Raw genomic sequence first — 24,203 nt, 5'->3', positions numbered from 1 at the left:
CTGTAAGCAGAGTTAGCTAGACCTTTCAACTCAGGGTCAGCAACCTGCAACTCAACCAACTCTTGACGAGACAAATTATCAACACTACGGGGTACTGCCTCATCTGGTGAGTGGTCCAAATTAGCAAGAAAAGTGTCAGCTAGGATAACATCATCATCATCATTATCCTCTAAGTCACCAGTAACTTTAGACTTAGCCCTAGTGACAGCACATGCAGGGAACACATCAGGGACATCACAATCCTGGGTCGCAGCCACTGGCTCACTAGACAACTGAGGAGCTGGACACACTTGACTTCCACCAATATCATTTCCAAGTAAGAAAGTTACACCTGACATTGGGAGTGTCTCAACCAACCCAATCATAACAGAACCATTAACAAAACCAGACTCTAAATTCACTCTGCACAGAGGGACAGAGAAGTAATTATTCCCTACACCTTGTAAGATTACAGTTTCATCAGAGGAATTAACATTAGAGCCTAGAACACTGGTCAGCATAAGGGATTGGCAAGCACCTGTATCACGATATATTTGAACTGATTTCCTGTCATTACTGTCCAGAGGACTGACAAAACCATCAGACAGGAAATTAGCACATGAACTCTTGAGAGTGCCACCCACGTTACTGCTCAAAAGAGGAGCTCCATCATGAGAATTTAAGTAACCCCTCAAAGCAGGTTCAATTAACTCAGTTAAAGAATTCTGGGAACTCTCAAGGGTGGACACTAGACCAATTGACTGAATATTTAAAGACTCCTTTTTGTTCACATCACGCTGTCTCCTGAAACATTTCTCCGTAGTATGACCAAGCTTACTACAATAATTACCTTTACTTTTCTGAAATCTAGAGGTGAACCTGGTATTTACTTCCTGAGAAACATCATCTTTATTCTCTTTCCTGTTACCTGTACTCTGAGTAGAGGCAACGTACTTACTCTCAGCTTTCCCTTTTTCTTTAGAATATCTCTTGTGAGTGAGAACATATTCATCAGCTAAAACTCCAGCATCAGACAAATTATCTATTCTTTTCTCATCAAGATATAGGCTTACATCTTTATAAATACACCTCTTGAAGTCCTCCAGCAAAATCATCTGCTTAAATTTACCAAAATCAGAATCCACATTCTTAGAATTTAACCACTGCTCTAACAGATCGTCTTTGATTTTTGCATACTCAACATGGGATTGCTTATCTTGCTTGTAAGTGTCCTAAATTTTACTCTATAAGCTTCAGGAACAAGCTCATAGGCCTTAAGAATCAAGCTCTTAACTACATCATAATTATCAGATTGATCCTGAGGCAAAGATGCATAAGTTACTTGAGCTTTACTGGTGCAAACAGTTTGAAGGAGTACTGGCCAACACTTTTTGGGCCAATTAAAACCTGTAGCTACCCTCTGAAACAGCTGAAAATACTTTGTTAAATCAGATTCATTAAAAAGGAGAGACAAGTTTAACATTTTTAGCTACATCAAAATCATCAGAGCTAGATGATCCAGTTCCACCTTGTTTCATGCGATACTCATGGTCTGCCTGAATCCTAGCAAGTTCAACTTGTGCCTCAGCCTCCTTAACACGAGACTCCGCCTCCTTATCCTGAGCCTCCTGCAGGGCTAGCTGTAACTTAGCTAATTCAATCTGCGTTTGCTCATTTCGAGGAGTTACATTAAACAATCTATCTATCTATCTATAGCCCGACGCCCTAATCCCGCAAAGGGTGGCCGCAGACAAAACGCCTCCAAGTCACTCTGTCACCCACCATTTGACTCCCCTCCCCCCAGTTCACCCCCCCCTCCCTCATATACCTCTCAACTCCATCCCTCCACCTCATCCTCGGTCTACCCCTCCCTCTTCCTCCCTCCACCTCACCTACATACACCCTCTTAGTCAGTCTTTCATTCTCCATCCTCTCCACATGTCCAATCCACCTCAGTGTATTTCTCCTAATCTTTTCAACCACATCCACATCTACCCCACAACGTTCCTTCACTTCTTCATTCGTCAACCTGTCCCTCCACGTCACTCCACATGCTCCTCTCAAGTAACTCATTTCCACTGCTCTCACTCTTGACTTGTTCCCTTCTTGCAAGGTCCACGCCTCGCTTCCATACGTCAGGGTAGGGATCACAATACCATCATGCAGTGACTTCTTAACTTCCATACTCACCTCCCTATTTCTCATCACTGCTTTCAGTGTACCAACAACCTTCCTTCCCTGCTGTACCCTTTCATTTACTTCATCCCCCAAAGTTCCATCCTTACTCATCACACTACCCAAGTACTTGAATGCACTCACATTCTCCATATCCTCACCATCCAACCTCACTGCACACTCAGTGACTTCATTCCTCTCAAACACCATAACTTTACTTTTGTTTACATTAACTTTCAGCTTCCTCCTCCTACACACTGTCCCAAATTCATTCACCAAACCTTGCAACATTAAACAAGCTTTCATTAATCATGTCAACAATTTGATCTTTAGAATGATGAGAGCGAACAGCAATTCCCAATTGTTGAGCAACAAGCTTAAGTTCATTCTTTGTTCTGTTTTGTACATCACACACTGTTTGCACATTTGACAAAAAATCTTTGGCTTCATCAAGTGTAGTAATAGTAGACATCATGAATAAATCACAGTCACAAAATATCAAACAATATCCTTATGATAATATCCTGAATATCCAGATAAGAGGTCGCCAAATTTATGTTACGGAACAGAGAAAGATAATGTACACTTTAAGTGAGAATACTTAAAGTCGCTACTGTCTCGTAAAGTTCCAGGTTCAAAACAAAAGAGTTAGGTAAAATTACAGGTTAAAGTTTAATGCTCAAACTAACAACAAAACGTTCAGGACTCATAAGGATAATGTAATGGCAAAAAACAGGTTAAATATATGGTTAACTGCAATAGCCTCTATTAACACGAAATTAGGAGGAGTAAATTTATCTAAGTCAGCCCTGTTAAAATGAGATACCAGATAATACTCAGTGAATGCCAGATATATTATTACAGATACAAAATATTATTAATGATGGCTGACAATAACCTTACATAAATCACTAAAACCTTACTAGGCCTAAGAATTAACCTTATGCTACACAGTACAAGAAAAAATGCAACAACAGTTATACTCAAATTACACACAGCTGCTAGATGGTTGGAGACTTCCTGAGCACTCACAATAATAACTGTACAGGGGAGGACAGAGATGTGAACAAAATGAGGAGTAGATCTAAGTGGCAATTAATGTAGAGACTGAGCTCATTATATAGGGGCCGGCAGAGCTTGATACAACTTGTAAGAAGGACGCGCAAATGAAGCCATGGGGACAAAGAGTTGACAATCCCGCTCTGAACAACAGAAAGAACGACTTACTCTACTATAACGGTAGAAGGGGGGAGTGAGGTAGAACACGCTCGTGATCAAACAGGCAGCACACTGTACGTTAAAATTACACAAAGGATGATGAAATCATAGGCTATGTAAAAATATATATATATATATATATATATATATATATATATATATATATATATATATATACATATATATATATATATATATATATATATATATATATATATATATATATATATATATATATATATATATGATAGATAGATATATAAAGGGAAAGAAAGAAGTTGACAGCACTACATCGAGTGAGTGGATGATGGTCGTCACCAGCTACCAACTCTAGATGTGGTAGTTGACGGATATGCAATGCTTAACCATTTAAACTGGATAGAGTATTATTCTCTCTGAATAATTATATACAGCGTTAAAGGGTTCGAACGGGACGGGTTGGAAACATGCTTCATTAGCCCCTCCATTACAAGAAGTCTTTCCTACTTTGAGTGAAATTCTCTTATAGTATCAAGAATATAGTGAATAAGTCATCTTGCTGTCAGGATGCGGAAGATGAATAGTGGAGATGGCAAATATCCTGAACACTTGGCGACTACAAACTGAATTGACAAATGTGGTGTTTTATATACTGTATATATATTATATGTAGATAGATAGATAGATAGATAGACTGGTTGATAGATTGATAGACTGATTAATTGACTGATAAATAGAAATAGGTACAGATATAGACCGATAGATTGATTGACTGATTGATACATTGATAAACTGACTGATACATTGATAGATTCATTGATATATAGGTACAGAGATAGATAGATAGATATAGATATTAGATGGATAGATAGATGGATAGATAAACAGATAGATAGATTGATAAACTGATTGATAGATAGACCGATAGACTGATAGATTGACAGACTGATTGATAGTTTGATTGATAGAAATAGATATAGATATACACTGATAGACTGATTAACTAATTGACAGACTGATAAACTGATTGACAATTGATTGATTGATAGATAGTTAGATAGACAGATATAGATATAGATACAGATATAGATATAGACAAAGATATAAATATATATAAATAAACGTATAAACACGCCTTCTCTTTCTCTCTCTCTCTCTCTCTGTATATATATATATATATATATATATATATATATATATATATATATATATATATATTGTTACATAGCCTATGATTTCATCATCCTTTGTGTAATTCTAACGTACAGTATGCTGCATATTTGATCACGAGCGTGTTCTACCTCACTCCCCCCCTCCTCCCTTATAGCAGAGTAAGTCGTTCTTTCTGTTGTTCAGAGCAGGATTGTCAACTCTTTGTCCCCATGGCTTCATTTGCGCAACCTTCTTACAAGTTGTATCAAGCTCTGCCGGCCCCTATATAATGAGCTCAGTCTCTGCATTATGGCCACTTAGATCTACTCCTCATTTTGGTCATATCTCTGTCCTCCCCTGTACAGTTGTTATTATTGTGAGTGCTCAGGAAGTCTCCAGCCATCTAACTGCTGTGTAATTTGAGTATGAGTGTTATTGCATTTTGTTCTTGTGCTGTATAGCATAAGGTGTTGATTTGTAGGCCTAGTGAGGTTTTTGTGATTCATGTGTTTTGGGTGTCAGCCCTTATTAATAATATATATATATATATATATATATATATATATATATATATATATATATATATATATATATATATATATATATATATATATATATATATTGCATTCACTAAGTATTATCCGGTATTATCATTTTATCAGGGCTGACTTAGATAAATTTACTCTTGTTAATTTCGTGTTAATAGAGGCTATTGCAGTTAACCATATATTTAACCTGTTTTTTGCCATTACATTATCCTTATGAGTCCTGAATGTTTTGTTGTTAGTTTCAGCATTAAACTTTAACTTGTAATTTTACCTAACTCTTTTTGTTTTGAACCTGGAACTTTACGGGACAGCAGTGATTATTAGTGTTCTCACTTAAAGTGTACATTATCTTTCTCTGTTCCGTAACATAAATTTGGCGACCACTTATCAGGATATTCAGGATATTATCATAAGGATATTGCTTGATATTTTGTGACTGTGATTTATTCATGATGTCTACTATTACTACGCTTGATGAAGCCAAAGATTTTTTGTCAAATGGGCAAACAGTGTGTGATGTAGAAAACAGAACAAAGAATGAACTTAAGCTTGTTGCTCAACAATTGGGAATTGCTGTTCGCTCTCATCATTCTAAAGATCAAATTGTTGACATGATTAATGAAAACTTGTTTAATGTAACTCCTCGAAATGAGCAAACGCAGATTGAATTAGCTAAGTTACAGCTAGCCCTGCAGGAGGCTCGTGTTAAGGAGGCTGAATTTCAGGCAAATGCTAAGGAGGCTGAGTTTCAGGCACGTGCTAAGGAGGCTGAGTCTCAGGCTCGTATTCAGGAGGCACAAATTGAAATTGCTAAGATTCAGGCAGACCATGAGTATCGCATGAAACGAGGTGGAACTGGATCATCTAGCTCTGATGATTTTGATGTGGCTAAAAATGTTAAACTTGTCCCTCCTTTTAATGAATCTGATTTAACAAAGTATTTTCAGTTGTTTGAGAGGGTAGCTACAGGTTTTAATTGGCCAAAAAAGTATTGGCCAGTACTCCTTCAAACTGTTCTCACCAGTAAAGCTCAAGTAACTTATGCATCTTTGCCTCAGGATCAATCTGATAATTATGATGTAGTTAAGAGCTTGATTCTTAAGGCCTATGAGCTTGTTCCTGAAGCCTATAGAGTAAATTTAGGACAACTTATAAGCAAGATAAGCAATCCCATGTTGAGTATGCAAAAATCAAAGAAGATCTGTTAGAGCAGTGGTTAAATTCTAAGAATGTGGATTCTGATTTCGGTAAATTTAAGCAGATGATTTTGCTGGAGGACTTCAAAAGGTGTATTAGTAAGAATGTAAGCCTATATCTTGATGAGAAAAGAATAGATAATTTGTCTGATGCTGCAGTTTTAGCTGATGAATATCTTCTCACTCACAAGAGATATTCTAAAGAAAAAGGGAAAGCTGAGAGTAAGTATGTTGCCTCTACTCAGAGTACAGGTAACAGGAAAGAGAATAAGGACGATGTTTCTCAGGAAGTAAATACCAGCTTCACCTCTAGATTTCAGAAAAGTAAATGTACTTAATGTAGTAAGCTTGGTCATACTACGGAGAAATGTTTCAGGAGACAGCGTGATGTGAACAAAAAGGAGTCTTTAAATATTCAGTCAATTGGTCTAGTGTCCACCCTTGAGAGTTCCCAGAATTCTTTAACTGAGTTAACTCAACCTGCTTTGAGGGGTAAATTAAATTCTCAAGATGGAGCTCCTCTTTTGAGCAGTAACGTGGGTGACACTCTCAAGAGTTCATGTGCTAATATCCTGTCTGATGGTTTTGTCAGTCCTCTGGACAGTAATGACAGGAAATCAGTTAAAATATATCGTGATACAGGTGCTTGCCAATCCCTTATGCTGACCAGTGTTCTAGGCACTAATGTTAATTCCTCTAATGAAACTGTAATCTTACAAGGTGTAGGGAATAATTACTTCTCTGTCCCTCTGTGCAGAGTGAATTTAGAGTCTGGTTTTGTTAATGGTTCTGTTATGGTTGGGTTCGTTGAGACACTCCCAATGTCAGGTGTAACTTACTTGGAAATGATATTGGTGGAAGTCAAGTGTGTCCAGCTCCTCAGTTGTCTAGTGAGCCAGTGGCTGCGACCCAGGATTGTGATGTCCCTGATGTGTTACCTGCATGTGCTGTCACTAGGGCTAAGTCTAAAGTTACTGGTGATTTAGAGGATAATGATGATGATGATGTTATCCTAGCTGACACTTTTCTTGCTAATTTGGACCACTCACCAGATGAGGCAGTACCGCGTAGTGTTGATAATTTGTCTCGTCAAGAGTTGATTGAGTTGCAGGTTGCTGACCCCGAGTTGAAAGGTCTAGCTAACTCTGCTTGCAGTGAGGAAGAGTAGGCTGGTGCTTCTACTTGTTATTATATAGAGTCAGGAGTACTTATGAGGAAGTGGAGACCCCCAACAGCATCAGCCGACTGTGAATGGGAGGTTGTACATCAAGTTGTCATCCCTCGTGTTTGTAGGCAGGATATCATTAGAGTGGCTCATGATTCCAGTTTGGCAGGACACCTTGGAGTGAGGAAGACTGTGGCACGCATTTTGAAACACTTCTACTGGCCAGGTATCTTCAGGGATGTTTCCTGGTATTGTAAGTCTTGTCACACCTGTCAAGTTGTGGGGAAGTGTAATCAGACCGAAAAGGTTGCACCTCTAGTTCCCATTCCTCCTTTTGAGGCGCCATTCACCCGTGTGTTGGTGGATATTGTGGGCCCTCTTCCTAAGACTTCTTCAGGATTTTCTTATGTGTTGACCCTGATTCATATGGCTACTCGTTATCCTGAAACCATTCCACTTAGTAATATCTCAGCAAAGAACGTGGTTAAGGAAATGCTAGGGTTCTTCACAAAGTTTGGTCTGCCCAAGGAGGTACAGTCAGACCGGGGAAGTAATTTCATGTCAAATGTTTTCAAGCAGTCTCTGAAAGAGTTGGGCATCACCCAGATCACGTCTTCAGCTTACCATCCCCAGACCCAAGGAGCGTTGGAGAGATATCATCAAACACTCAAATCGATGCTCAAGAAATACTGTTTGGAACATCAGAAAGAAGGTCTTCCATTCGTTATGTTTGCCGCAAGAGAATCTCCAAATGAATCACTGTGCTTCTCACCCTTTGAACTACTGTTTGGCCATGAAGTAAGAGAACCCCTTAAGCTACTCAAGGAATGCTGGCTGTCGGAGGAAGATGACGTCAACCTGCTGGAGTATGTGATGAAGTTCAAAGAACGGCTGTCCACTGCTTTACAGCTGGTGGTAGAGAATTTAGGAGCTGCTCAGAAGATGAAGACTTGGTATGATAAGAAGTCCAGGTTACGCCACTTTCAGCCAGATCAGGTTTTGATTCTGCTACCAGTTCATGGGCAACCTCTACAAGCCATGTTTAGTGGTCCATATTTCGTGGAGAAGAAACTCAGTGATGTCAACTATGTCATCGCCACACCAGATCGTAGAAAGAACAAGCAACTTTGTCACATCAACTTGCTAAAGTTATATCACAGGCGGGACGAAAATAATCCAGTCTGCACTGTAGCTGTTCCACCCGAGTCTGCAAGTGAAGCTCTCCCATGCAGCAAGAGCCTGAGTGATAGTTTGGGGAAGAATCCTGATATCATGAATGATCTCCAGAATAAGCTTTCTCATCTACCTCCCGAGGAAAGGCAGGAGTTTTCGGCATTACTGCAGGAGTACCCGCAAGTGTTCTGTGCCACTCTAGGAAGAACCACTGTGTTGATGCATGATGTCGATGTTGGAGACGCAAAGCCAATTAAACTGCCTCCTTACCGTGTGAACCCAGTGAAAGTTCCTCTCATCCAGAAGGAGCTTGGCTACCTGTTGGACCACAAGATGATTGAGCCCTGTCAGAACGAGTGGAGTTCTCCTGTCACTTTAGTCCCTAAGCCAGGTGGGTCACAGCGGCTTTGCATCGACTACAGACGTGTTAATCAGATAACCAAAACAGACACCCTCTCCCTCGTGTGGAAGATTGCATAGACAAGATCGGAAAGGCTAGGTACATAAGTAAGTTTGATTTGTTAAAGGGATACTGGCAAGTACCTATGACTGAACGTGCTAGGAAGATCTCATGTTTTGTAACACTAGGAAAGACTTTTGCATGTTCTGTAATGCCATATGGTATGAAGAATGCACCAGCCACATTTCAGAAGCTCATGAATGTTGTAACAGAGGGTTTGGCAGGGTGTGTTGTTTATATTGATTACGTATTAATCTTCAGTGACAACTGGAAAGATCACCTATGCCATGTCAGTAAATTTCTTGAGCGTTTGGTTCAGGCTAATCTTGTAGCTAATTTATCAAAGTGTGAGTTTGGTCAAGCTAAAGTTCAGTACCTTGGGTACGTAATTGGTGATGGACATGTTGCACCACCAGGAGCTAAGGTTCAGGTTATAAGTGATCTTCCCAGACCTAAAAGTAGGAAAGAGCTACAAAGATTTTTGGGAATGGTAGCTTATTACAGGAGATTTGTTCTTAACTTTTCAATTCTTGTATCACCACTTACAGACCAACTGAAAAAGGGAGTTGAATTTGTCTGGACCGGTAACTGTGAATCCTCTTTCAACAAACTTAAAGGTATCCTATTAAGTCAGCCAGTGCTCGCTACTCCAAATTTTGCTAAGCCTTTTAAGATGGCTGTTGATGCAAGTGATACAGGAGCTGGGGCTGTTTTGCTGCAAGAGGATGATCAGGGTATAGAACACCCTGTATCTTATTACAGTAAGAAGTTCACGCCACCTCAAAAGAACTACTCAGCTATTGATAAAGAGCTTTTGGCCTTGATTTTGGGTTTACAGCATTTTTCATTTTATTTGTGTTCTGGTTTTGACCCCATAGTCATTTATACCGATCATAACCCACTGAAATTCCTTAGTAATTTTAAAGATAAAAATCAGAGATTGACAAGATGGAGTCTACTTCTTCAGAAGTATTCATTAGACATACAACATGTCAAGGGGAAAGAAAATGTAATTGCAGATTGCTTATCTAGACTTTAGACAGATTGTTTCAGAGCAATAAGAAATTTCCTTTGTAAATTTCTTTTTTCTTTGTGGGGAGGTGTTACATAGCCTATGATTTCATCATCCTTTGTGTAATTCTAACGTACAGTATGCTGCATGTTTGATCACGAGCGTGTTCTACCTCACTCCCCCCCTCCTCCCTTATAGCAAAGTAAGTCGTTCTTTCTGTTGTTCAGAGCAGAATTGTCAACTGTTTGTCCCCATGGCTTCATTTGCGCGTCCTTCTTTCAAGCTGTATGAAGTTCTGCCGGCCCCTATATAATGAGCTCAGTCTCTGCATTATGGCCACTTAGATCTACTCATTTTGCTCGCATCTCTGTCCTCCCCTGTACAGTTGTTATTATTGTGAGTGCTCAAGAAGTCTCCAACCATCTAACTGCTGTGTAATTTGAGTATGAGTGTTATTGCATTTTGTTCTTGTGCTGTATAGCATAAGGTGTTGATTTGTAGGCCTAGTGAGGTTTTTGTAATTCATGTGTTTTGGGTGTCAGCCCTTATATATATAATATATATGTATATATATATATATATATATATATATATATATATATATATATATATATATATATATATATATATATATATAAGGGCTGACACCCAAAACACATGAATCACAAAAACCTCACTCTCCTCCAACGATACAGCACAATCATTCTCTAACTCAACCTCTCAATTTCTGTTCACTAAGTATGAGTGTGACCAAACGGCGTCAAAGGATTTCTCGGGTGTGTTTTGTCAGATAAGGCAACTTGTAATGCAATATATATATATATATATATATATATATATATATATATATATATATATATATATATATTGCATTCACTGGGTATTATCCGGTATTATCATTTTATCAGGGCTGACTTAGATAAATTTACTCTTGTTAATTTCGTGTTAATAGAGGCTATTGCAGTTAACCATATATTTAACCTGTTTTTTGCCATTACATTATCCTTATGAGTCCTGAATGTTTTGTTGTTAGTTTCAGCATTAAACTTTAACTTGTAATTTTACCTAACTCTTTTTGTTTTGAACCTGGAGAATATCGACAGCATGTACACAAACAGGAGACATGTACTAAAATTGTATATTATAAACTAAAATCAAAGTTTAATTAAAATGTATTTCTCTATTTTCATAGATTCTCAGTTAAAAATAGTGGCCCAGGAAGAGGTGTGCTTCCTGCGAGTGATTGATAGCCACTGATATTTGGTATGAATTGTCCACTGTTGTTAGTTTCATTTCGAGTTTTGTGAAGCTTCAGTTGCCCCATTTTCGTAATTCGGAAAAAGGTTTGTTTTTTGAAGCTGTAATTGGGTCAGTGTCTCATAGATCTCTGTTCAGTAATGGTTTAAATTTACTTATGAAATATTTTTCCTTTGATTTTCTTAATATTGGATCATCCTTTTTTACTTTATAGAAGGGCATAATATTGAAGTTTGGAGAACATTTTTTTGCACATTTAGCTATGTGGGTATTAACATATAAACCTTTACCGTAATTAATATGATCCCTATGTAGGTTAGTACGAAGCCTGAGATTTGAGGTCTCGCCTATATAAATCTCTTTGCATCCACCGCAGCGAATTACGTAAATGCAGTTTTGTGTCGAGCATCCCATGTTTTCGTTAATTTGGAATGTGTAGTTGACACTGGGAAAAGTGAATTGACTGCCTTCAATTATTTCCATGCAGAGTTTACATTTTTTGTCTTCACATTTCTTCACTTTGAAACTAGATAAATTATTAAACCTAGCCCTTGTTAAAATTCTTTTTAGATTATTGGGTTGCCGCTTTGCTTTAATTAAGGAGACATCTTTATATATTCCTTGTGTTTCAGGTGCTTTTTGAAGAACATTAATTGTACATGAGACTTCTTTAAAGTGATCATCATAATTTGGGTTATAGGTTGTTATATATGGCATTGTGTGTGTATCACTGGTTGTTTCTTTATTACTGCAGCCCCGAAGGTTGCCTATGGGTATTTGTTTTGCTCTTTCTATGCCATTTTTTATTATACTTTTGGGATATCCACGTTGTTGAAGAAAATCTTTCAGTTCACTTAATCTTATTTCTTTTAACTCAGGTTCTGAAACTATTGTGCATATCCTCCGTGCTAAATTAAATGGTATGTTATTTTTTATGTGTCTGGGGTGATTAGAACTATATGTTAGATAATGTTTTGTATCAGTTTCCTTGTAATGAATGTAAGTAATTATTTTCTTATCTTGCTTAATGAGTTTTATGTCTAGGAAAGTGACTGTGTCTCCACTTGTGTCACATGTAAATGTTAGTTTGGGGTCCAGGTTATTCATAATGTTTATGAGTGTTGAGAAATGTCCATCTCTCTCGTCCCAAATCATAAAGATATCGTCTAGGTATCGCATATAGTTCTTTTTCATTTTATCTGCTATTGTTTTACCAAAATGTGCTGACACCTGAGAAAATAAGGTGTTTTCTAAGTAACCCAATACAAGATTGGCATAATTTGGCGCAAATTTTGTCCCCATTGCTGTTCCTGACACTTGTAATTTTGCCCATTAAATTCGAATGAGTTATTTTCCAAAATTAAACTGCATCCTTCTTTTATTAGATCTGCAGGTATACGATTTGTATTATCATAGTGTTCATCAATCCAATAAGTGATAGCTTCATATCCAAGTTCATGGCGAATATTGCTATATAGGTTTACCACATCAAGAGTTACGAAAATTTCATTATCATCTAATTTAGTAGGAATCTTGTTTAAAAAGTCTAGATTGTTTTTGATATATGAAGGTATTTCAGAAAAGGTTGCAGTAATATATCTAAGAAGTGACTGAGACGGTGGGTAGGGCAAGCTGGTCCCGCAATAATTGGTCTCATTTTAAGGTCTACAGGGTTTGTTACGGAAATCACTTCTGTACTACAAACATTAATTTGATCAATTATCATTTTGGACTTATGAACTTTTGGTAAACCGTAAAATAGGCTTGTCTTATATTCAAAGTTGGTTAAGTAATTAACTTCATCTTTAGTTAGTCTATCCTTATAATTTTTAATTACCCTTTTTATTTTATTCATAGTTTTTTGGTCTATATTTTTTGGTATCTTTTCATATGTATCCTGATCCTTTAAAATATCCATCACCTTTTGTTCATAGAATGATGTATCCATTAGTACAACAGCTGACCCTTTATCAGTTTCTTTAATAACAACATCAGTGCAGTTCTTAAGGACTTTTATAACTTTTTGTTCACCAGGTGTTAAATTATATTTAGGTTTACTGTTTTGTCTGGTGATAGTAGATCGACTCAGTCTTAGGAAATCAATTGCGGCATCGAGGGTGGAATTTCTACCAGTATTTGGTTCCCATGTAGATTTAGATTTTACCAATGATTCATCATTTAACACACTGTTGTGGAAAAATTCCTTTAATCTTAATTTTCGACATAATTCATCAATATCACTATTAAGTTCCTCGTGATTGAGTTGATATGGTGTGGGACAATATTTTAGTCCCTTAGTAAGTAAGGATTTTTCTTTATCACTCAGTGTGCGAGTTGAAAGATTTATTATCTTTGGGTCTACACTCTGGGTTTTCTCCAATTCTGATTTCTCCTGAAAAAATTCTGAGTAGTATTTCTTTCACGTAATAGGTCTTGTGAGGCAACATTCAGTATAGAGAAAAGGTTCCCCAATTCTTTCAACCCTGGAACATAATTGTCTCCGTCTCTGTTTTGACTTTTTAAGGGATGTTTTGTATCATTATTGCTCAATCTTTTATTAGTATAAGACTTAGGTCTTTTGTAATTGAGATTACTATGTGTAGATGAAGGTTTGGGCATATTGTCAGAGCTGGTACTTAGAAAGAATAATTTCTTTTTCTCCCAAATCTTTTTGGAGATATTTTCTTCAGCAGTTATATCCTTGTACCAGTCTTCTATTAATTTCTGTCTAACTTCAGGAGAATCATATTTACTGACTAGTTTTTTTTATTTCTTCCTCTGCTGCATTCATGATTTGCAGCTGCTTCTCTGCTTGTTCTTTTAATCTTTCGATTTCAATTTTTACTTTTGTTATTTCTAGGTCTTTTATTCTTTTGGTTTGAGACTCTGTTTGTCCAGGTATAGACTTTTCTTTAAAATTTCTGGGGATTATATATATATATATATATATATATATATATATATATATATATATATATATATATATATATATATATATATATATATATATATTGTGTGTGTGTGTGTGTGTGTGTGTTGCATTACAAGTTGCCTTATCTGACAAAACACACCCGAGAAATCCTTTGACGCCGTTTGGTCACACTCATACTTAGTGAACAGAAATTGAGAGGTTGAGTTAGAGAATGATTGTGCTTTATCGTTGTTTGGGGTAGAGTACAACCCAGAACAAGATGTAAGCTACAGCCTTGGAGTGCATGAGGAAAGGTGGCGTGTCGTCGGAAAAGAAGGGCTTAGTGAGCAGGGAAAGAGATTCTGCACTGACTTGATTAGATGCTAATTTATCACTTTATCACCAAGCTAACGACACAGTCTAATATTTGTTTACAATAGAGAATGACTGAACGACAACGCAAGGAATTATTTATGCTTCCTACATAACATACATTAAGTGACGTATATGTAGGGTGATTTAGAAATCATCATGGTATAACAACATTTTTGCTTGAACTATTAATTATTTCAGGCATCATCATTATCTTCATCTTCGTTATCTTCAAACACTTTATCCCCAAAAAAAAAAAAAAAAAAAATAGACGAATAAGACGTAAGGGATGAGGAGAAAAACAACGCCTGCTACGAATCTAATCAGGCCGAACTGAATTTCCGTATCGATGATTTGGCCAGCACTAAAATGATCCTGCATGACAATGATTTGTTAAAACTTGGGCTTTTATCGGTATGAGACGATCAATCTTTTTGGTGAATTCATCGGACAAGAAGTCTAAGAATATTTTATATAGAAACAGCAATTGTCTTAATAATTTGGACAGTAAGAAAATGCACTACTTGCCCAACATTTCTAAAAAAAAAAAAAAAAAAGTTCCTTTAAACGAGTAAAGTGATACAATGAATTTGAGGGAAACCGCGGGTATATTGTCGGTTGCCGGGGAAATTTTTCTTACGTGACCACTTCTGAGTATGTTGAACGGATATCTAGATTTGACTTATTTTGAGAATAGGCAGGAACTTTAGAGGTGGTTGTAACTAAACTTCTTGCATGAATCATGCTGATAATACTTAAGTTTCGTTTTCTTTTCTAATGAAGCATAGTTTACACAATGGTAACTGTCTGTCTCATATTAATCCCTTACGAAATGTAGGTGCCTGAGGTTCAATTACTGTCTGCCAGCCAACATCTAAGGGCTACAGTAAGGTTATGTGACTATCTATTGCACAAATAACACGAAAAGACTGAAGAGCCTCCAGCTGGTTCTCTAGTATCGAACAAATTCAATTATCACAGGATCTGCAATCCAACCACAAACAAATGCATCGGATCAGACCACACATATCACAGGATCTGCACTCCAACCACAAACAAATGCATCGGATCAGACCACCACGCACCTCAACCACGTCAAGGCGACGAATATTACATTTATTCTTACTGAACCCGGACGACTGTAGTGGCTCGTATCCCAACAATAATTAACAGGGATACCATTGAGAAGCTTGAAGAAATGTTTTACCAATGGCAGAAACTGAAGAACATTATTCGCAGGACTCAGATGTAGATAGCCAATAAAACTTCTTTGCGTGAATATTTGGAAAAACACGTTGATGTGGCATATGCAAACGTTATGAAAATGATAACTAATGCTGAAGATAGGACTTGCTTAGAAGACCAACCCGGGCCATGCATATTACGTGCGGATGCCTTGGACATGATATCTCTAGTTCAGCTGTCAATCCTGAGTCAATCAGAAAAGCAAGACTGAAGTTTCATGAACAGACGACCCAAGCTGGAAATAACAATTTTGATGCATTCGTACCTCTAGTAGTGCACCGCGACGGTCAAATGTTGCCGGATATTACAGGTAGGGATAAAGGTGACAGGTTGCCAGTCTTAGTATCAGGATTTCAAGTGGAGCAGTTTCTCGGCGTCCCAAAACTTCCAAATGGTATGGGTGAAACAACTAGCAATGTTGTCGTTAAAATGATGAGAGAGTAGGATATAGAAGATCGGGTGAAGGCCGTGTGCTTTGATGCCACACCCTCAAATACTGGCAGATTAAGTGGGGCTTGTGGTGCAACAGATAACAGCCTTAGCAATAACCTATTGTTCCTGGCATGTCGACACCATGTACAAGAAAATGTGATCAGAGATGTATTCAAATCCTATTTTTATCCATCACATAGCCCTGATATTAGCTCGTTCAAGTGTTTTCATTAATTTTTGCCACAAATTGACAAGAGTCAGTTTCAGACAGCAAACGATGATCCAGTCTGCGTTGAAGTCCTGAAGAAATGTACTGGATTGAAGGACGATATTATAGTTTTCGCAAAGCAAGCTCTTCTGCCTAGTCAGCTGGCTCGTGATGGCTACACTGAATTCTGAGGATTAACAGTACTATTTCTTGGTGATACTCCACCAGGCGGTATAAGAATCGTGGCCCGTGGAGCGATACATAGAGCTATGGATGGCCAAGTTGCTGCACTGGGTGAAAATTTGGATGTTCAAACAGCAGTTTAAGTTAAAGTGAAGAAACTGCACTGAGTGAAATTAATCGCCTGCTGTACACAAAGGCTTGGAAATTGTGCCCAATTCCAGCATCTGCCCCGGCCAATGATCTTGCCTTTCTGAAGCTGGTGAAAAACCACGAGGCTATCAACAAAAGCATTTCGTTTGCAGCATTTAAGACATTCCTCAGACACCTATGGTACCTGAGTGAAGAACAGTGCTAATTATCCTTGCATTTTTCGATGATGCTGTAGACAGCAACACTAAAAGAAAGATGATTAGCATTTTAAAGAAAAATGGTTCTCATGAACCATCCAAACGAATCCAGATGGAGCGAAGCAGAATGTCTGAAAATGAACTTCATGACTTTGTCACAGGCAGTATCATGTCATTCTTTGCCGCATTTGGGTTGAATGTAGACTTCTTCACACAAGCCGATTCAGACAATTGGGAGTCACTTGAAGTTTTTCAGTGATGGAAGATTTTCGTCAACAATCTGGTGGCGGTGAATGACTGGGCAGAGCGAGCTGTGAAATTGATGCAGGATTTCAATACCTCCATCACAACAAGTGAAGAACCGAAGCAGTACCTGCAGCAGGTTTTTTTAGGTCACAGAGTCAAGTACCCACAGCTAGAAAGCCGTTGCTTATCGGAGATAATGTTCCGCAGTAGTGTTTTCAAGGCAGTTATGCTTATTGTTTTGATTGTTGAAAATATGCTGTGATGCAGCTGCAATAAATGCTTGGCAGAATTGTACTGACTGGGTCTGAGAAACACTTGAGTAATGAAGCACGAGGATAATCTGCCATCGGATAAAAACCTTCTAATTTCAAGCCTCTCGAGCAACTTTTAAATATGCATCAAAAATTCTATTTAAAAAAAAAATCACTGTGAACTACTGTCATTAAAGACAACAAACTGAGAGGGTACCGCAGAGGAAATTCAGATATTCATTACTGATGGGCACCCTACTACACATTGTCATGTATTGTGGAGTTAACCTACGACCATAGACTGTGATTAGCTTATATGCATAATTATGTGTGGTTATAAGGTATAAACAATCCACGATGCATTTTCACCATCAAGTGTTTCACCGATAGCCAGACTCACAGCAAATCCATACTCTTTCATAGTACTAACCTCTGTTTGGTAAAGGAAATTTTCTTTCTGTTAACGGAGTGGTGATGTGTTACACCGCATGATCAAATACGGACAATTGTGAACACAAACATTGCCACCATGCAAGAATCAAGGTAGGTTAGTGTGTACTTTATGATGATTACATCCTGACCTACCCTGAATCTTGGGTGGTGGCTGTGTATGTCTTCACATTTTCTTGTTCGTATTTTTGTAACTATACAGCGAAGACGTAGGATAGCTCTAAATTTAGGGGGCAGCTTTGAACCTTAGACCATGCATTTTTTTTTTTTTTTTTAATCGAGGTGGATATGCATTTAACAGGTTTGTAATGATTTTCTGAATGCAACGTGTCTGAATAACTTATTTACTAACCAAAATTTCTACCTGAGATATATGTTATGTCAATTAATAATGCTAACGAGTAAAGAGATTATGAAGTGTGTTGCATTCAGCCAACCATCAGCAACCTGTCAAGTGCATCTTCGCTTCGAAAAAAAAAATGAATTATAGTTAGCCCGCTCTTTCCTTCACAGTGCTCATTCAAAAGCGTGGTACAGTACCCGTACACTCTCTACCCTCAACATGGACTTAACAAATGGCCCTCAGAAACTCAAGGTTGTGTACGACTTCACACTCTCAGTTTTAACGCATTCTGCACCAAGCTTAAATGTAATCGCTGAGCGAGAGTAACATCAGATACATAAAACTAGTAGTGTTGAAGGGATTCAGAATAGAGTTGGTAGAGTGTACAACGCTTCTATTAACTGAGCACAGGGCCGAATATTTGACTTCGTCCTGTGACCCTACCTTCGACAGATAACTCTCAAACGGTGTATTCGTCCATTCTTCCTACATTCTTGCCTAACTTTTAACCCTTCCACCAACTTTGCTTTACATCAGATCAGAAAGGTTTGAGCTGACTATCCAGAGACCGTGAACTTTGATATTTCCATATAACCTTGAATTTTGACAGGTTATTCTCAAAACTGAATTTGCGTTTGCGTGGTTTAACCAAAACCCTTACAGAGAGTTTAGTCTATCAGATAAAATCTTTATAAGTTGATCTTACCAGGAACTTCGACATTTGACTTACTTGTCTATAAACCACCAGGTCACACTCTTAGGTGATCCCCAACTCACCACCAAGACTGATCCAAAACATGTCAATATTGTTTGTTACTTTGTTCACCCAATGACATATGAGTCAAAATCTGACCATGTCCTGTGACCTTCGTCTTTGTTCTCAAAACTGAATCCCTTTGCCTATTCTTGACCATTAACTTTTCTCCAAAGTCCACAGTATATTGGATTAAAAAAAATATATAATGTCTACGCTAATATTTGCCTTGGCCTTTAACCCATTGATCTCTCTCTCTCTCTCTCTCTCTCTCTCTCTCTCTCTCAAAAAATAAAAAATAAATAAATAAATAAATAAAAATAATAATAATAATAAATAAATAAATAAACAAATAAATTAAAATAAAATAAAGTCCTTTCTTGGACGACCTCATTACATCAACCTAGTTTTTTTTTATTTGTAACTATTCATGCGGGTCAAAATTTGATTATGGCATATGAGGTTGACTGTAGATTGATCATTTTCGAATTGCAGTCACTACATTCTTACCTTACTGTAAATAAGTCCTCAAAATTTGGTCGAAACTGAGTAATGACCCTTTAAAGTTAATTTTTCAAGGTTATCGATTGACATAGTCATGTGACGTTCATCCTTTCATAATTGTTCGGAACACAAAAGGTGTCTATAAAGGATGTCTCTTCACTGTTCCACCAAGTTTGGCTAAGATCGTTAGAAACTCACAGTTATTTTATTCACACACACACACACACACACACACACACACATATATGTATTATATATATATATATATATATATATATATATATACACACACACACACAGTAATCCCTGTAAGACCCGGACACCCAAGTCCCGGACACCCCAATTCCCGGACATTTTGGACTAAGGTCCCCAGACACCAAAAATGGCCGAAAACGTAAAAAAAGATAAAAAAAAAAGACATGTTTTTAACCCTACTTTGAGTTTGCCATGCGGTGACTAGCAGCTGTGTTTTGGCGTGTAGTTCCACCGACGTCAGCTAGAGCGCCTCCATATCCTCCCCATTTCCTGCCTACCTACCGTCACTGCATGCTCATCGCTATGGCTGCCCATGTGTTCTATTTTGTGGTGGTGCCCTACCTGCTGCAGGCCCTGCTGCTCCTCTGCTGCCTCTTACTCGTGTGTGTAACGATGGCCCAGCTGCCTGATAAGAGGAAACGTATGGTTCTGACTCTGGAGAAGAAGAGGTAGATACTGGAGAAGATGGACGGGGGATGGCTGACTTCCCATTCTGAGAATTCAACCTGGCCTGCTCTACCTTGTTTGATATCAAGAAATCCTGGGACAAACTCACCCAGTACACGGCAGACTTCACATCGAAGACCAAATGCAATGTGCAGAGGAAGATTATGTACCCTCCCAGGTTTGCAGAAGTCGACCGCTCCACGCTGATTTGGTACTGTCAACAACATGCTGCTGGTGTGCTGGTGCATGGTACGGAGCTGAAGGCTGCTGCTGAGAAGTTCTCAAGGTTACACAACACCCCAGGCTTCAAGGCATCCGAAGGGTGACTCTTCACTTTCAAGTTACGACATGGACTTACGGACCATAAGACCCATGGCTAAGCTTTGGACACCAACGAAGGGGGAGTAGAAGAGTTTCTGTAGAATGTGAACGGCTTGATCGACAGGGAGGGCCTGACTCTCGGTCAAGTCTACAGCACTGACGAAACTGGTCTATTCTATCACTTGCTGCCAAAGAACACCCTAGCAGAGGAGACAGAGAAACATGTACATGGAAGCAAACCCTCCAAGCAGCTGATATCTGCTTTGTGTTGTGCCAGTCATAAAGGTATGCACCGGCTCAAGCCCATTACTGTTAGCCATGCAAAGCATCCTTGGTGCCTTTGTGGGTTGATGGATGTCCTTCCTGTTGTTTGGTACCGTTCCGTGAAGGTTTGGTTCACAGTCTAGATATTCAAAGACTTGTTTCACCAGCACTTCGTCAAGGAGGTCATCCATTATCTGACGAACACACTGGGAATCCCATGCAACCAGGTAAAGGTTCTCCATCTTCTGGACAATGCATCTGCACATCCGTCCGACAAGGAGTTGGTGGCTGAGAATGGCTGCATTAGGTGCTTGTTTTTGCCACCTAATATGACTGCTTTCATCCAACAAATGGACCGAGGAGTGATCGTGGCTATGAAGAGGCTGCACTGTTGGAAGTTCCTGGATGAGGTGATAGCTGTTCTCGAGGATGAGGATTGGCACAGGGAGGGACGGGACACGCAAGGTCAGCAGACTGTGGAAAACTTTCGTTGCTACAGACTCAAGTCAGCCATCTACAACTGGGCCAATGCATGGAGGGAAGTCCCTGTCAAGACTCTGGAAAGTGGTTGGTCTCATCTGCTTCTCAGAGCCAATGTGGTGCACGACTTTCTAGGTTTTGACGTGGATGACTTCCATGTGCGTCATCGTGTGGCTGGCAATGAGGTGGATGTGGACGAAGTGCATGAGTGGTTGGATGATGACGAGGGCGATCCTGGGAATCAGATCATGTCTGATATTGAAGTCGCATCTTCAGTTGCAGGTACAAGTACCCAGCTGGAAGATTCTGATGAGAAAAGCGAGGATGATGCTGACTCCTCTCAGTGCGCCACTACTCCAGCCATCCTCAAGCTGAGCGCACTCTGGGAGCACGTACAGTTTGTTCTAGACTACCTTGAACACCAAGACTGCGACTGGGAGATGAGGCCCCTGGGACTTGTGGAAGAAATGCACGCTTATAGGCAGCACATCATCAATCACCAGAATTGCCATTCCTTATGTCAATCAACCATTGACACCTTCAGGCCGGTGACACCTGCCATGTGCAGCCCTGGCTCCACACCAGTGCCTCACCAAGACATGCATTCCATCTCCGAGCCACAGCCCAGCACATCAGCCACGGTGGAGTCTCCATTGGACGTGAGTATGTTGCTATCTTCAAATTCATCTGCAGTGGGTAGCCCATCACCACGTCCCAGTGACGCACCCTTCGACCACTTGCAACACCTACTTTCTGACTCTGCCAGTGAATAAACAGCAAAAACTCTCCATTAGACCAAATGGGAATTTACAGTGTTGTGCAGTGTTAAGAACAGGATGTGCAGTGTTAAGAAATTAGAATTCAGAGGGCAAACGACTAAGTGCAAAGTGCAACACTGGCATGTTTCAAGTGCAGCGCAAGTAAGAAAGGAATATGAAGAGTTATAAAATTAGAATTCAGAATGCAAAGGATTAAGTGCAGAGTGCAACACTGATGAGTTTCAAGTGCAGTGCACGTAAGATCAGAATGTGCAGTGTTAGGAAATTAGAATTCAGGGTGCAAATGATTAAGTGCAGCACAACACTGGATTACTGTATGTGCTTCAAGTGCACTCTCACCACTGTCAGAGCCTGAGAGGAGGCAGATTAATTTTTGAAACAGCCATGGACGTGTCGTAAGTACCCTGAACACTGCTAAATATTTTCCATATTCACTTCTAAATTCTCATTCTTTGTCTCCTTTTCATTTATTTCATGGTTTCTGTCCCTCATTTGTGTGCATAGGGTCTTGAATAGGTGCTGTGTATATCTGGTAGGGAGTTATTTTGGTGGCTCTTAAAGTTAGGTTGGGTTGGAGTCCAGAAGTACCTGTCCAGGGGGCATTTTCCAAAGTCCCGGACAAGACCAAGTCCCAGACATGGCTTTGGCTCTATTACATCAGATCTTGGAGGGATTACTGTATATATATATATATATATATATATATATATATATATATATATATAGAGAGAGAGAGAGAGAGAGAGAGAGAGAGAGAGAGAAACACACAATATACAGTATATATATATATATATATATATATATATATATATATATATATATATATATATATATAGTGCTGGGCAGGTGCGCAAACACTTGCGCAAAGCGCAATTGCGCACCGCATGAGACCATGCGCAATTTTGCGCTTGCACACATGTAAAGGCAGGTGCGCAAGATCAAACTTAGTTGCGCTTGCACAACTAAATTTGCGCTTGCGCACCTGCCTTGCGCACCTGCCCTGTGGATTGCGCACTGCGCAATCCAAGGGACACGTGGTCTTCCAGGGGACACGTGGTCTTGGGAGCTTCCCGCATGGTTGGACAATGGATGAGGGAGGCTGGGACGGGTCGCGAGGGTGGGTTGGTGGCAGTGTTGCCATATCCGAACAACGAAATTATGCTAGGGCAATGAAAAAAATTATGCTAGATTGAGCAAAATTATTCCAAGTAAAAAACGAATTATGCTAACTTGAAGCTAAATGATAAAATTCTATATTTGTTCATGTTACATATTAATTATGTATTGTGTTTACTATGAAAATATTTAATTGAACCCTACATAAGAGAATACATTTCTCTCTCTGTCTCTCTGTCTCTGTCTCTCTCTCTCTGTCTCTCTCTCTCTCTCTCTCTCCGAGCCTTGATGACACATAACTTTAGCTGAATAGAAACATTGCTGTTGCACCACCTACAAAAACCTTTGTTTTTTCTATATCTGATGAACCACTTTCAGCCAGCCATTCTGGGCGAAAAGTTTGGTTGTAACTTTTTTCACTAGTTTCTTTTTTTCTTCTCGGGTACGTCAGAATCATGGTCACTGCTATTCAGGAATCACTGCCAAATGAAGCTTTTGAAGTACTAGATCCTGGATCCTCTTGACAAACTTTCTTCCTCTTGCTCGATATCATAAAGTAGCTAGGTTACTGCATGGAGTGGTACTCCACTACTGGTGTAACTTTTTTCTTTTTTTTAAATCAAAGAATGGCATTCAACTGCCTCATGGTTTCTGATAGACGGTTGGCTGAGCTACAGCGTACTCTTATAATATCGTTCTTAAGGTATCAGTATGGCAACACATTCATTCGCCAATCAGCTACCCGCCCAGCTCTCTCTCTCTCTCTCTCTCTCTCTCTCTCTCTCTCTGATTTATAGCTTTTATAAAATTATTCCAAATTTATTCCATTCCATTCTAAATTATGCTAGAATTATGCTAAAACTTGTAATATGCTAAAAAATATTCCAGACTCGAAAGTTTGATCAGAATTATGCTAAAAGAATAAAATTTTGCTAGATATGGTAACACTGGTTGGTGGGGGGAGGCGAGAGGGAAGTGGGT

Source organism: Coenobita brevimanus, chromosome 101 (genome assembly GCF_032717465.1).
Source record: "Coenobita brevimanus isolate Jiangsu-jjx chromosome 101, ASM3271746v2, whole genome shotgun sequence".
NCBI lineage: Eukaryota > Metazoa > Arthropoda > Malacostraca > Decapoda > Coenobitidae > Coenobita > Coenobita brevimanus.
The sequence above is the reverse complement of the archived record's forward strand: the minus strand, read 5'-3'. Positions refer to the sequence as shown.